General features: G+C 34.0%; 1 non-coding gene across 1 annotated transcript; it reads right to left on the bottom strand.

Annotated features, from left to right (window-relative positions):
• Positions 1-15797: 15797 nt before the first annotated feature.
• LOC121229753 (small nucleolar RNA R71) lies at positions 15798-15904 on the bottom strand. The gene has a single exon (XR_005927708.1). It is a non-coding gene; the product is annotated as a small nucleolar RNA R71 (small nucleolar RNA).
• Between the last annotated feature and the right edge of the window lie 1319 nt (positions 15905-17223).

The following is a 17223-nucleotide window of genomic DNA, read 5'->3' as shown; positions in this document are numbered from 1 at the left end:
TAAACTATAATCATAATTTTAATATATTTAAATTAATATTATATTCCTTACAATTATATAAGAAATTATTTAATATATAAATTAAAAAATACTAATTAATCTAAACCCTAAATCCCTAACCCCTAACCCCTAAACCTTAAACAATAAAACATAAACCCTTAACACTTAACCCTTAACACATAAACCTTAAACCCCAACCCTCTAAAACTTAAACCCTAACCATTAATCCATAAACCATAAACCATAATCCCTAAACCCATAATCCATAAACCTTAAAATAGTAATTCATAAACATTAAACCCTTAACCATATATCATAAACCCTAAACTATAATGATAATTAATTCAATATTTTAAAATTAATACTATCTCTTTTACAATTATATAAGAAAATATATAACATATAAATTAAAAAACAATTAGTCATATAACAAAAATCTTTAAAATTATTTTAAATAATAGTATTTAATTTTTTCATTTTTTGTAGCGTTTTTTAAAAAAGCGCCGCTAAAGGTGTACATATAGAGGCATTTTTTAAAAAACGCCGCTAATACTTGATCTTTAGTGGCGTTTTTAAAAAGCGCCGCTAAAGCCACTAAAGGCTCAATATAAAGCGAAGGCGTTGTGTTAATTTTTTTGCTGCGTTTTTCTAAAAACACCGCTAAAGATCTAGAATTAGCGACATTTTCTAAAAAGCACCGCTAAAGGTGTACATATAGCGGCGCTTTTAAAAAAGCACCGCTAATACTCAATCTTTAGTGGCATTTTTGAAAAGTGCTGCTAATGCTCGTTCTTTAGTGGCATTTTTCATTCAAACGCCGCTAAAAACTTATTTTGCTGTAGTGGACAAGGAAATTAACCTAATTTCTAAAGCGGCACAGGGCAGTGTGGACCGCCCGTGTATGGCATATGCTCGTGTGGTTCAAAAACCACCTTAAACCTACTACAAATCATGAAAAATAACGCCAAAATCACCACTAAGTACTCATGTTTGAAAAACACACCTGAAAACGTAATTCTGAAGCCCTAAAAATCGAACACTTCTTTTCTACTAAAAGAATCCAAACCTTAATTTCACAAATACACCACAACCTATGAGAAAAATCGATCATAATGGATAAAATAAAAAGAAAGAATAAAAAAAGATGGATTAAAACTCAACAGCAATACTTACACTTTTCCTACTTCAAATCTTAGTTAAGCGAAGGAACGAAAGAACAAATGAATCTCGAAAGAGTTAGAAATTGAACATGGTATTTAAACAACGAAGGCAGCACAATGTTACTAGACTTTGGAGCATCCCAATCACAATACAAAAGACAAACTAAGGAGTTCGAATTGACGAAAGAGAAAAAATGGTGCAAAAAAGAACACAATAGCCAAAAGGAGAAAAAAATTAAAATTAGGGAAAAATGAAAGGACAAGAAAATTGAGGAGAGTGGAGGAACGTGAGAGGGGTTTTAAGGATTCCCTTTTTCAAAAATTAAAAATAAAATAATATTAACAAAACCTATCATTTTTTTAGAGTTGGAACCAAAAATTAACCTCCTCTAAGCACCCATGGGGACTCAAACACGAGACCTAAGGGTAAGCTAACTCCTTACCACTGAACCAGCAGGCTCATTCTGTTCCTAAAATGAAAAAACTAACTTAAAGGTCTAGCTAAACTGCTGACCCAAGTAATAGACTTTAATACTTCTAACCCCAATTTCAGGGTGTGACAACTCAACCTTCCTTAAAGAAATTTTGTCCCTAAATTTCCCACTAACTACACAAGCACTAACTCGCACGATTCGCTACCACACTTCTACTGCACACTCTAATCCCAATGCACTACCAAATAACACGTACCGTTACAATCTTTTACAAATAGTCTTAAAGATCTAATTTACTAACATGCAAATGCCACAACTAATCAATCAACCAGTCAAATTGAATCCTAACAGTACAATACACATATTAAAGTAACCTACAACAATACATGTCTCGGCATTAGTTCTAGCTCCCTGATTTTGAGCCTTTTTTTGGCTTGCCTCTGACTAGGTGGTCAACAAGGGCAATCCTTAACCTGATACTCCGTGGACCCACATTTGAAACACGCTTTTGACCTCTTCCAAAACTCGCCCAGATGGCACTTATTACAAAACCTTCATACAAAATGTTCGTGCCACTGCTAGAACCACTCGCATTATTTTAACAACATGATGATAATACCTAGCCCGCTTCATAGATCGTAGCTCTAAGATAGAAGGACTAGGGCCTCTTTTATTTCGAACCTTACCTTCACACTCAATACACTTACTCATATTTACCTCTTTAGTACTCTCTAACATAGTCTCGAAGACTTTCTCCAAGACTCCCAACACCAACTGGGTCAACGAATCAACATTAGTCACCGAATTACTGCCACTAGTAGCTGGCGTAACCACAACAATCTCCGTCTCCTGAGCAGACACACGTTCCAGAGAAACTGAGGACTCATCTAAAGTCCTACTAGGCTTATCCTCACAATTTATCTTATCTCCAAATTCCATAGCACTCCTTGCATCTAAAATCTTAAGATATCTACAATTCCATAACAGAATAATCAAAGATAATAATCTAAAACCCTAAAATTCTAATCTTATTGTTTTAAAGTTCAATATGGACTAGCACTAGAGTCTCAGACACTTTGTTTAAAAAGAAACAATTTCAAAACACTGTGATTAAAAGCCTTTTTAAATTCATGCATACAAATATGTTAAAAAAATAGTTTGATTTTTTACAAACCTGGCTCTAATACCACTAAATGTACCACCTTAAAACCCAACCCAAAAGTTTCGACCAGATTCTGGAGGTCACATTGGCCACCAGAATGGCCCAAATAAAACACCGTTCAAATCTGTTAAACTGATCTAAAAATCATCTTTTACTAGCATTTTACTGAAACCGATAGTGAACTTTATTTATGTTTTGCAAACATTAAATTTAATTATCACTTAAAACAATTTGATACCAAATTCACTTCTCATGTTTTAATTTTAGGACCAAAATAGATTGGTAGTTTTTCCTAACTAAAGTTTCAAACCAAAATACGCAATGTACAATTATAACCTTTTACCTTGATTTAAAACCATAAACAATTACCTCAAAACCATGTGATTATTAAAGAAAGTAGCCAATCAGTTAGCTACAACCCATGCATGAACTCACCATGTTAATTCAAACCCAAAACCTGAGACTTTACGAGACCAAAACTCGAAATCCACACAACAATTCATATAACTTCATTGAAACCTGACTGAAAATAATTTATTAAAACTTATGACAGTCTTTATAGAACCAAGCCAAAACGTGTCACTTCGAGACCTTCGGCTTGTTGAGTCCAAAACCTAATCATATAGGTTACCTGAAAGGGTAAAAACTAAGTGCTATAAAGCTCAGTGTGAGTCTTAAAACAAAAGTAATCAAACAGAGTCGTACAGAAAAAAATAATGTAACCAAAGCAGTAACCACAGTTGCTAATAAATACCATAGCCGAGATCAAAACATAATCAGATATCACATCAGGGTAGAGTATCGAAATGCTTTAACATTAACAAATATGCAAATCTTATTCCAATGCAAAATGGCATAAGCCCCCACCTATCTAACTGCTACACACCAACTCCATTATCTATCACACACCATTGAGGGTATACTTAACCCTCTCCAACCTCTACGTACCATTATTTGGGTTATGGTGGATTCATCCAACCAAATCACACCTTAAAGTGGTTGTGTGCCACTTGTAAGTTATGCAGTCAAGCTGCTAACATAATTGCGGTTTTGCTGCTAAAATATAATAATAATGTAGTTAAACTGCCAAATCAATCTTCCTTCACTTCAAACTCAAACCCCCAACCATAATACAAAGAGCATATGAAAAACTCTTAGTACATACTAATATAAATCAAATTAGATTTACTCATATTCAGATTTCAGTATTTCACACATACTCATAATCAATTAGAAATTTTTGAATTAATAAAATGCACAATTTCCGTTAATCACATCCAAACATTTCATATAAACAACTTATGTAAATAGAAAAATCACATATTATAAGTACATGTATATAAAAAAAATCCAAGCAAAAGTACACCCCTTAAGGACTTTCTACAAGCAGTAACGGAGTCTCGAAGACTCCTACAGAGGCTTAAACATGCAACGGATCTCTAAAGTACTAAAACAAATCAGATAGCAAAATAAAAGTAAAAACTGTAAAAATAGAACCACATGGTCGTGTGGGAAGGTTCAGACTATGTGATAAGAGTACACGGCCATATGGATAAGGGACACGCCGGTGCGGTTGAAATACACAGACATGTGGCTGAAACATACGCTCGTGTGAATGAGGTACACTGTCGTGTAACTAAACCATGTAACTCTCAGACTCTGTGTGACACGGTTGTGTCTCAAGCCATGTGACATCTCACTAGGCCATGTACGATCAATAAAATCCCTAACAGAGGTCACACAGCCATATAGCCAGCCTGTGTCTCCCACTCAGCCAGTGTGACAAGGAAATTAATCTGATTTCTAAAATGGTATACGGCCGTGTGGACCTCCCATCTGCGGCACATGCCCATGTAGTTCAAAAACCACCCTAAATACTACTGCAAATCACGAAAAAAAAAACAAAAGCACCCTTAATTACTAGTGTTTGAGAAACAAACTTGAAAACGTGATTCTGAAGCTCTAACAATTGACCGCTTCCTTTCTACTAAAAGAATCCAAACCTAAATTTCAAAAATACACTATAGTCAATGAGAAAAATCGATCATAACAGAATAAAATAAAAAAATAGAATTGAAGCAGATGGATTAAAACTCAACAGCAATACTTACACTTTTCCTACTTCTAACCCTAGTTAAGCAAAGGAGTAAAAGAACAAACGAACCCCCAAAGAGTCAAAAATCGACAATGGTATTTAAACAATGAAGGCAGCGCGGTGTTTCTAGACTTTGGAGTATCCCAAAAAAAGTACGAATGACAAACTAAGGAGTTAAAAAAGAATAAAAAAAGAAAAAGTGGTGTGAAAGAGAACACAGTAGCCAAAAGGAGCAAAAATCTAAATTTGGGAAAATATGAAAAAACAAGCTAACGTGAGGAGAGTGGAGGAACGTGAAAGAAGTTTTAGGGATTTTCCTTTTCAAACATTAAAAATAAAATAAAATATTAACAAAATCCTGTTAGTTTTTTTTTTAGATTTGGAACCAAAAATTAACCTCCTCTAAGCACACACGTGGACTTGAACACAAGACCTAAAGGCAAGCTAACACTTTATTATTGAACCAGCAGGTTCATTCTGTTCCTAAAATGCAAAAAACACTAACTTAAAGGTCCATCTAAACCATTGACCCAACCAACAGACTTTAATACTTCTAACCCCAATTTCGGGGTGTGGCATATCTCCCGACCTCATCTAGCCTATGATAACTTCCTAGGGTTGTCAAGCCTAATGGTTTAAGCACATATAATTCATACCAAATAATTCCTCTTGAGAAACCCTAAATACTCCGTTAATCACATCCCATCCACCCATTAATCTCCCCTAAGGGATTTAGCCACTCATGTTATTAATAATCTCAATTTCGATTAAATAAATCATATGAAGAATACAATTGATTCAGAAGAGAAAACAGATTTTAGTAATCGTGGATGTAATATCGAATAGGGAACAAAGTAGCAAATCTCTCAATTGGAGTAAAGAAATAAATCGAATGCAATAGAAAATATAAACTAAAATACTTGAATAATACAAATAAAGGAAAAAAAAAGAGTTATGAAAAGTCAAAAAGAAAATAAACTAAATCTACTCCTAAACTACAAAGGTTTTTGAAGGCGTCTAGGACGACATAATTACATCAATCCCCTAACGTCTTATTTATAAAGGTCTTGGCAGGCCAAATTAGGTCTTCGACATGACCTAGGTCTTTATATAAGTTTGATTGTTCGGACGAAAATAACTCCATATTACTTGGGCAAGATGTCGACATGTGTTGTACCACACCCCTTGCGTGGTGCAGCACAACACCTAATTCCAGGCTTAGTTGGTTGCTTTGTGCTTTGACATCCCGGGAAGCTTGTGCAGCACTCGTATCTTCCTTCCACGTCAATTGGGCCTATATATATATATCTTCATCTTACGCACTCACTTGAACATATTAGCACAACCTAAGGCCTGTGTCAGCTTATTGGGTCACAACATTTGTAAAATCTATTAAAAAACACTTATTTTATTAATATTCTATCCTAAGGCCTAATTACTGAAAACAAAATATAAAATCCTAAATTGCCTAGAAAACAACCTCATTAAGTGCAGAATTATCCGAATTGACTATTAAATTTGACGACAGGTAAACTTCATGACTAAATGAGTTTGTAATTAATAGGTGAAAAGTTGGAACTTTATTCGAAATCATTTGAACCCTAATTACATATGTTCAATTGATCATTCCACTAGCTCATTGAAACCAGAAATGAATTGTGAGTTTGAATAGAAATGAACAGAATGGATAGGAAAAGAGAAATGGAAAACATTCAGGAATGGTTATGATTTTTTTAGAAATGGAAAAATCAAATCATTTGGAAATGAATGTAGGTTTCTAAGAATGAAAATGGAAATGATTCATTTACAATTCTATATGGATTATTTAAAAATGATCGGAAGAATTAGTTTATATTTTTGAGCAATTTTGAAGCCCAAAAATGAAAATAAATCATTTGGTCACAATGAACATGTTGAGTTATGAAATATTGAACATATTTGATCGAATTTTACCAGGGGTGAAATTGTCAAAATTTTAATAAGGGTAAAATAGGGATGAGAAGATTGTTTAATACATAAAATTAAAGTTTATTTTGGGAAATAGAAAAACCGAATCGGGTGGGTCAAAAGGCCTAGGAAGTACTCTTAATTGGATTTGATGTGAGAGAGACCAAAATCCCCTCATATAACATAAATGGAGTGACAACCCTAATAGGATTACTAGGGTGTGTCATCCACCACACTTCTACTCTAACTAGGAAGTTGTTTTTCTATTTGAAAAAAACCTCTACAACCCAACAAGGGTTTTACCTTCTTTTCCTATAAATAGATGGCACTAGTAGAGTTATTTACACAACTTTGAGAGATTGCTACTCTACCAAAAAATAGAGAGAATTTATTCTTATTTATCAAATATATATTTCAAGAATAAAAATTCTACCGTTTTTATTAAAGAAGAGAGAATTTTTGTTTTCACCCAAAATTAAAGAAAGAAAAGTTTTTCTAGTTCTGTGTTTCAATTCAATTGGTTTGATTCTACACTCGAAATAGTTCGCGATACGAGAATAGCGGAGAAAATCATTTGGTTGAAAGCTGAAAACAATGAATGCCCACTAAGCTGAAAAAACATATATGAATTTAGTTAGATTTTATTGCTAAAAATATCACAAATCTGGTCGATTTTTAAAATTTAAATTTTTTACTGTGTAAGAAAATCATTTTCAAACCGGTTTTTTCCAACAAAGAGAGCTTAGATGGTATCTTTTAGTTTAGGATGAGACAGAGAGGGGATTCCTAGCTAGGAGTAGCAAACATTGTAATAATCATAGGTTAATTAGCTTAGTTAGTAATCCATGAATCATTCAACCATCATTTCAATCCATTTGCATTATTTCTAATAAAAAGGAAGAAATTTTAGTATTTTTATTTGTTAATTTAGGTATAGCTCAAATCATATTTTATTTGGACTTACAATAATAATTTTCCACTCAATTAGATTACTAATGCTTAACTTGTAATTAACTTGATAAAACACATTTACCCTATTTGGAAATCCTTTGGGTTCGACCCTTGGGATACTCGGGTGTTTCATTGCCACTAGAATTATTACAACTGATACTGTACGCTAGTAGTTAAAATCACATTTTTAAATTGTTTTATAAAATTGTTTATTTTTTACGCATGTGCGTATGCGGTCAAGTTGTTAAGGCTATTTCTGGGGATTGTAATGGTGTAAATGTGTAGTCAAGTTAGTTACATTTGAGACAATCTTAGTCGAAAGAGAAGGAAATTAGATAGTACTTTTTATTTTGTTGTATAGTGTTTTACTTTTTTGTGTTTTCATTTTAATTTGCCTTATTGAAGATTTAGCGTAATCATGTTTAATAACAAGGATATAGGTGGTCGGAGACAAATACAGATACAATGATAAAATGTGTTCAATGAATAGAGATTCAACGAGCCATTGGAGTTATGATGGCAATTATGGAAGGAAAGAGTATCCATATGGTGATTATGGCAATTAAAGGTCGTCAGATAATTACCCGAAATATGATTCGTATTCTTTATATTACTATCTGAAAAGTAATATAGATAATGCTGAGTATATTAAAGATCCATCCCTTGCTACATGGGTTGGAACGTTGGAGGAGAGCATGTATTCATTACAATTTACTGTGTCCACCATGTCCAAGATGGTGGAGCAAATATTCAAAGTCATCTAACATTGAGCCGTAATGAACATTATGATGGAAGAGGTCAAACATGATACCCCCGAGCTCAAGGATAAGGGCCACTCCACTATTATTGAGCATAATGAGTTGAACGTAGGTGTTCAACAAGAGTTTGGCGTTGAAGATCATGACGAGATTGTGAGTAGCAAAGATGGTGTCTTCACTCCGATTTACATAGAAATGGGAGTAGGAGTAGAATTACATGTAGAGGAAGAGTGTAAACCAGAATTAAGTGAAAGTATGGAGGAGCTGACACATTTTTTTGACTATTTTTGTGAATGAGTCATCTGAAGTACTTCACGAGCACATGTATCATTCTTTTGATGCGGGAACTACGGTTCAAGGTGACACAACTCTATATCACATTAAGTTCATGTTGACTGAAGTTATAGTACCCCAGAATGAATTCTAGAGTTGGTTAGGCTTTGGAAAAAAGTGACTCATGATGTGGCTGTTTAAAAGGTAAAAAATAAGACATTGAAAATATGCTCAAATGCCAAGAGGGTCATTATTCTAGTCAGGAAGAACAACCGACGATTCAAGATGTTAAGGACCTATTGGAAGTTCATTTATGTAGGGGATACGGATCACCTGAAACTTGATAAGCTTTCTTTTTTCTAGTTATTTTTTTGTTATTGCATTTTTTTTGGTGTGTTCGTTTTTCTATGTAGGTTGACCACTCGGGAGCTACACAACATTAAGAGCTTTAATGAAGTTTGAGGACTACTCCAACATTTTTTTGCACTTACATTTGATAAGGGGAGTCTGTAATACCCCTAACCCGTATCCGTCACCGGAATAGGGTTATGAGGCATTACTAGATAACACAACTCAGTCACATACATTTATACACTCAAACTCAAAACCCATTCAAAACATTCACAATGTCCTTTGTAAGGCTGTACAAGACCTTAAAACATGCTTATAAGTGGTTTAGGACTAAATCGATAACATATTAAAATTTTAGAAACTTAGAAAAATTTCAACATTTTAAGGGTCACACGCCAGTGTGAACAGGCCGTGTACCTTACGGCTACCAAACATGCTCGTGCCGCAGGTCGTGTCAAAACAGGGCATACATACTAACTTGCACAACACGGCCGAAGACACGTCCGTATGCCATGACCGTGGGAAAATTAGTGAGGTTACTGACTTGGCCACATGACTGGCCACACGCCCATGTGTCAGCCCATGTGCCACACACGGCCAATAGTCAAGCCTGTGTGTCTAGGCCATGCCAAACCTGTAGGGTATATTGCCTTAATTCAAAAGGGTATCCCAGTGGACACACGAACGTGCAGCATGACCGTGTGTTGCACATGATTGAGACACATGCCCGTGTGGACAAAAATAGGTCATTTGTAAAACCAATTTTCCACCCTTTTCTTATGCACATAAAGAAACCAAAATATACCATTTCAATGCATATATAAGTAGCCAAAACATGCCAATTCATACACATATTATGCCATGTATCCTCAACCATTTCAACTACTCAATTCCACTTTCAAAACATACCAAATCATTATGCCAAAATCACCAACCTCACATAACTTCTAAATGTATTTTCATCACCTTACCATCAAATAAATCATGCCTCTCAAACATATAAATTATTCATCTATAAATCAATCATACCATACATACCATTTCTTAAACCACATTATTACCACATTTGCATTCCAAGCCAAAACACATATACATAACATAGGCCAAATACACATTTTATACCAGCCATGCCAAAACATAAGGTCACCTTATAACCATCAACCAAAAATCATTAATAAGCCATTTCAAATGACCATATACATTTCCAACAACCATATCAAAGAGGCCATAGCCTATACATGCCATATAACCAAGCCACAAATTGTAAAAATACAGAAAATCAATAGCCGGATAGTGTGATACGATCTCCATTGACTTCCAACACGAGCGAACGTCTGAAACACTACAAAACATAGAAAAATAACACAAAGTAAGATACACAACTTGGTAAGTTCGTACATGATCCTAAAATGATCACAACATTCATATAGAAATTTAAAATAGATAAATCATTAACATTTAAAGCATCAATTCATGAGCTAACATTAAATTATTCATGTCCTCATTCGCAAGTTCTCAACTTCATATAACTCAATACTTGAGTAGTTTTCCGTACATGCCTGTACTGATACCTTTCTATTTATTACCCATACTCTTATCAAACCTCTCTGGTTTCTAAGTGCTTATGATACAAATTCATCGATTTTCCGATGCCATAATCCAACTATGGTCTTACACTACATTGCCAAGGCCCAGCCGTGGTCTTTCTTTCACATGCCATAACCCGGTTATGGTCTTATTAGTCGATTGCCACATGTATATTTAGTTTAAACAACTATTATTCATATCGTGCATAACATTCAATATATATACTTCATTATAGACAAATAAACACCTTTTGACATAAAACATACTTATACTCAATTCTTTCTTATTTAATATACATAATACAATATGAACTTACAATTTACTTTTATTCGATTCTCACATAAATTCTGTACGTACCTGTATTACTTATTCCAACCATACTTTAATTCTCGTCTTGACTATGCCCGTTGAATCATTCGATATTTCTCACACTAAGTGCCATATTTGATGTCCAACACACAGTGTTGTACATAGCTGAAGCTATCTCAAATCCCACACTAAGTGCCAAATTTAGCCGAAGCTATACTGAACCGCACACTAAGTGCCAAATTTAGCCGAAGCTATACTGAACCGCACACTAAGTGCCATATTTAGCTGATATGTCATCAAACATAACAATAGTCACATATACACAATTTATACGATATCAAAGCATTTAAAGCATAAATATAAAAATGCTTATTGCATACGAACTTACCACGCTCGTTAAAACGACAAAACGGATCAACTAGTCCAATATTTTGTTTTCTCCCGTTCTAGATCCGAATCTCATTTTTCTCAATCTATATAATAACAAAATTTACTTATTTAACCATTAATTCATTCAATTTAACACAATTTACACATTTTGGAAAAATTACACTTTTCCCCTATTATTCTACATTTTTGCAATTTAGTCCTTACCACATAAAATCACAATTTCATGAAATTAAACACAAACCCAAGCTAGCCTAATTTTCCATATATTACTCTCAACCCATATTTTCAATTTATTACACATTTAAATCCCTCAATTTACACTTTTCACAATTTAATCCTTATTTGACATTTTTACCAAAAATCACTTAAAAAAACATATTAATCTATCAACAATTATTCATTTTTCATCATCAACACTCAAAAATATCAATATATCATCAAAGGTAACTCAAAAATTTATCAAAAAAATCAAAAATTAGGTACGGGCTAGCTAGAACACGAAGCAACGATCACAAAAACATAAAAATCATCAAAAACCGAGTTCGAAACATACCTCAATTAAAAACAAGGGTCGAACCCTCAAATTCTTTCATGGATAATTATTTTCTCTATATTTAGTGGAAGATGAAGGAATATAACATGATTTTGGCTTTTATTTTATTTATTATTAACTTTAATTACCTATTCACCTTTTTACCCTTTAAAAATATTAATAAATACACCAAATGTCACTCCACTAACATCCAATATCTCATAAATGGGCTATTTAACACATAAGAACCTCCACTTTTAAGTTCTATAGCTATTTGACACCTTTAGCTTATAGAACATAACTTTTACACTTTACGCGATTTAGTCCTTTTTACCGAATTAACCACTTAAACGATAAAATTTCTTTACGAAAATTTCACACAACTCTAATATCATGCTGTAAAAATTAAAATAATAATAAAAATAAATTTTTCGATGTCGAATTGTGGTCCCGATACCATTGTTCCGATTAACCCTAAAAACGGGCTATTACAACTCTCCTCCCTTAGGGATTTTTGTCCCCGAAAATCTTATTAAAGAATAGATTAGTGATTTGCTTTCACTAGTCTCATCAATTTCTCACGTAGCCTCAGATTTTTCAACTTGTAATCTCACAGGCTAAGATTTTTGATCTGTTTTTTGCTATACATTATATCAAATTGAGTTTCTACTTCTGAAAGAGATATTATAGGTAAAGTATCTATATGTATCATCACATCATATATATAAGAAATACATTACGGGTCTTCTCAAGTTCTGATAATAATCTTATACAGTCCGATGAATCACGAACTCAACTTCTTTTTATAGCTAAATTGAGAACAGTTCCGAAAACACTCGATAATTAGCTTTAACCATCAGACATTTGGATACAGAGTTAAAAGTATCACTTTTCATACTCATTCACCAATACAACTGTCTTAGATTATTGTATATCTTAGTACTCCCTGAATGGACAGATAATTACCACTATGCTAGATGTCAAAATTGTTGTAAAATCTCTGGATTTCTCGGTACATGAACTCTATCTCGACACAACGAACAATTTTCGGTTCCAATCTGAAATTATGAATCAGAAATCAATTTACGTTGTACCCTTTTTAACATGTAATACACTGACACCCTTCTTAACCTCACAAATTCGTTGATTAAACATCAGTTTAATTTCTTGCTCAGCCAATATCTACTAATCATCTGATAGGATCAATCGCATGTTTATTGGTCATAAAACACACAAATATTTTTGGATTAGAACATCTGAGACTATAATCATTTGCCCAGAGTGATAATTAATCACTGACTCATAATCTTTCAACAGTTTAAGCCATCTTTATTGTCTCAAATTCAGATCTTTCAGAAACATCAAATATTTTAAACTCTTGCAGTCTTCAAAAGGTTACATTACTCACCAAAAAATTAATGTCGCTAACTATTCAACACAAATACAATGTCAACCATCTCTAATTCTTGAGTCAAATAACTCTTTACCTGATGCAGGCTGAACCAGAACTGATGCTTCAGTTAACAATATCTTCAACTATTTACCACTTTGTTAATAAATATCATATCATACAGACTTCACAAGCGCAATCTACAAGAACATTTCTCAATAAAATCCTTCTGATGGATAGAATTCTGTATCATGGCTTTTAGAAGATGAATCCTGCATTCAAAATATTCATCTATTTACCCATGAACATTCAAAGTTTATTTCCACCCTGTGGATAGATTCAGATACAAGTAACTCGGTTAATTGATAAACCGTAATATATACATATTTTTTACCCCATGCTTGGCATTTTTATGAATGATTTTTCCTTGGTTTTACTGAATTTGATGCTCCTAATCCTTTAATTTCATGTTTTATTCTCAAGAGAGCTTAGGATAGCAAAAAGTGAGAGAAACGGGCCAAAACGGATAAATTGGGCCTAATTAGTGTTTCACACGGCCTAGGCACTTCCACATGGGTGATCCACACGCCCGTGTGTGACACACAGGTAGATCACACGCCTATGTTTCATGGCTGTGTCGACACTAAACCAAGTCAGAATTGCACACGGCCTGAGCATCTTCACACGGGTGTGGCACACAACCGTGTCCCTGTCGAGCCCAAGTGTAATTCTACTCGAAAAAGGCTAATTTGGGGCTAATTTTTTCATTCCGAAGTCTATTTAAAGACCCTAGAAGAGGATTAAAGGGACACGGAGAAGAGAAGGTAAAAAATACTCAAGAACAGCCATCAGGATCAGCTCAGAAGGAGGATCTACATCAAGATTGAAGATTTCTATCCAATTTCCTAGAAGTTCTTTGGGTTTATTTATGTTTTGTTGTTTTCCAATTTTTGAGATGTTTTCCATTATTATGAACTAAACTCCCTAAATACCTAAGGGAGATGAAACCTAAGACGAATTTTATTACTAATTGAGTTATATGACAAATATTTGTTCTTATTCTTAATTGTGAGTTTAACCCTTGTTTTAATATTCTAGAATATTAATTCAGGTTTTTGATGTGCTTATTCAGTGGAGGAAAAGTCCCTGTTTAAGAGTAGATCATTCATAATTAAGTAGAGTTGTATGCAATCCTAGAGATAGGACGACATAAATCTACCGGATTAGAGTCAAATCTAATAAAGGAATCCATAGATCGAGTTACTATGACAATAGGGGTTTTAATTAAAAATAGATTTTGTTTAATCAACCTAGAGTCAGTTGTTTTTAGTCTCGAGAGAGATATTAACATAAATTAGGGTTTTCTACTGATTAAGTCAAGTGAATAAATCGTCTAATTCAAAGGTAATAAGTGAAGTCTAGGTGGATTCTTCGTGGGGTATTGTCTTCTCCATCAGTTTTCCAAAAGTATTTTTCAACTTTAATCTCTGTCGCAATCTTAATTAATTAGAGAATTAGTGTTAGTTTAAAAACAACAATCTTAGTTAATCAGAGAATTAGTGTTAGTTTAAAAACATTCTCTTAATTGTTAGGCTAGATAATAAAAAAGATAGTAATTACTAGTACTTTTAGTCCTTGTGGATACGATATTTTCGGTCTCACCATAACTATACTACTGTTCGATAGGTGCGATTGCCTTAGTCGAATTTTCAGTTAGTTTTACGACCATCAAGTTTTTGGTGCTGTTGTCGGGGACTAAGATATTAGGAACACTTAATCTTTATTACTTTACCCATTTTTATTTTCATTTGCAATTTAATTTTGTTTTTATTTACTAAATTTTCTTTTCTTTACTTCTGGCAGGTTTTTATAGTTTATGACTAGAAGAAACCCGTCAGGACCTCTACTTTTTAATAGCAAAATCGAAAGCACAGCTTACGAAAACCGAAGAGAAATAAGGCTAAGCCTACAATACATAGAGGAAGAACGAGAGGCCGATATTCATACCACAACCGAGGAGATGTGTGATAATCAGAATAATCCATTATCTCCTGTGGTTGCTGCAAATCTAATAAATCAGAATCCTACTCCTCGTACTATGTATGATTATGCTAAACCTACTTTAACAGGAGCTGAATCGAGTATAGTTAGACCTGCTGTTGTTGCAAATAATTTTGAACTGAAACCTAACACGATTCAAATGATACAATAGTTTGTTCAGTTTGATGGTTTGCAGGACGAGGATCCAAACACTCATTTAGAAAATTTTTTAAAATTCTGCGACACCTTTAAGATCAATGGCGTTTCTAATGATTCTATTCGCCTTCAGTTGTTTCCATTCTCATTAAGGAATAAGGCTAAAGAGTGGTTGAACTCGTTACTGTGAGGGTCAATCACCACCTGGGAACAAATGATAGAAAAAATTTTGCTTAAATATTTTTCGCCTGCTAAAACAGCTAAATTAAAGAATGATATCTCTTCTTTTGTGCAGATGGATTTAGAAACACTTTGTGATGCATGGGAGAGATATAAAGATCTATTGAGAAGGTGCCCTCACCATGGATTACCTCTTTGGCTACAAGTTCAAACTTTCCACAATGGTTTGAATCCCTCGACTAGACAAATGATTGGCGCAGCCGCTGGTGGAACTATCAATAATAAGACACCTGAAGAGGCTTATGAGTTCATAGAAGAGATGTAACTGAATAATTATCACTGGCAAGTTATAAGGACAAAGCTAACGAAAGCAGTCGGTGTTTTTAACGTCGACTCAGTTACTTTTCTCTCCAATCAAGTAGAACTTTTGAATAGAAAAATTGATGGTTTACTTGGTTCTACACAAGTTCACCCAATAATGCAGTGCGATGCAACTGGAGGTGGAATGAGCAAGTTAGAATATCAATCCTATGGCCCTAACATAAAGAACGAGAAAATGAATTATATGGGTAATAATCCTCGGCCTCAAAATAATCCTTATAGTAACACTTACAATGCAAGTTGGAGGAACCACCCAAATTTCTCATGGGGAGGCCAAGGAAATCAAAGACCACCACCCCCTCCAGGCTTTCAACAACAACCGTACCAGCAAGAGAAAAAATCGAACCTTGAGGAGATGATGACAAAATTTATTTCAGTAGCAGAGACTCATTTTCAGAACACTGAAATCGCACTAAAAAATCAATAAGCATCAATTCAAGGGCTCAAGAATCAAATAGGACAGCTTGCTAAGATGATTTCAAAAAGACCACCAGGGAGTCTACCTAGTAACACCGAACCCAATCCAAAAGAGTATGTGAAAGCAGTTACATTAAGAAGTGAGAAAGTGTTAGCTGAATTTGAAAAGAAGCTGTCACCAGAAGCTGATAGAAAATAAGATGAGGAGGAAAAACCCAAAAACAATGAAAAATCGGTGTTGAGGGAATATAAACCACCAATCCCATACCTAGCAAAGTTGAAGAAAGATCGCATGGATGCACAATTCAGTAAATTTCTTGAACTTTTTAAACAATTACATATTAACTTACCTTTTGTTGAAGCTATCTCATAGATGCCTACATATGCAAAATTTTTGAAGGAGCTTTTAACAAATAAAAGGAAGTTTGAAGAATTATCTACAGTGAAACTCAACGAGGAGTGCTCGGCCATACTCCAAAATAAACTGCCAACCACACTGATAGATCCATGAAGTTTTACTATTCCCTGCTTAATTGGTAGTTTAAATGTTGAGAAGGCGCTAGCTGATTTAGGTGCTAGCATTAATCTGATAACCTACAAAATGTTCAAGCAACTTGGCCTTGGGAAGCCAAAACCTACTAGGATGAGTATTCAACTAGCTGATAGATCTGTTAAATATCCTAGGGGTATTATAGAGGATGTACTCATAA

Source organism: Gossypium hirsutum, chromosome A05 (genome assembly GCF_007990345.1).
Source record: "Gossypium hirsutum isolate 1008001.06 chromosome A05, Gossypium_hirsutum_v2.1, whole genome shotgun sequence".
In the NCBI taxonomy this organism is placed as follows: Eukaryota; Viridiplantae; Streptophyta; class Magnoliopsida; order Malvales; family Malvaceae; genus Gossypium; species Gossypium hirsutum.
Note: the sequence above shows the minus strand (reverse complement) of the source record. Positions and strands in the feature narration are given on the sequence as shown.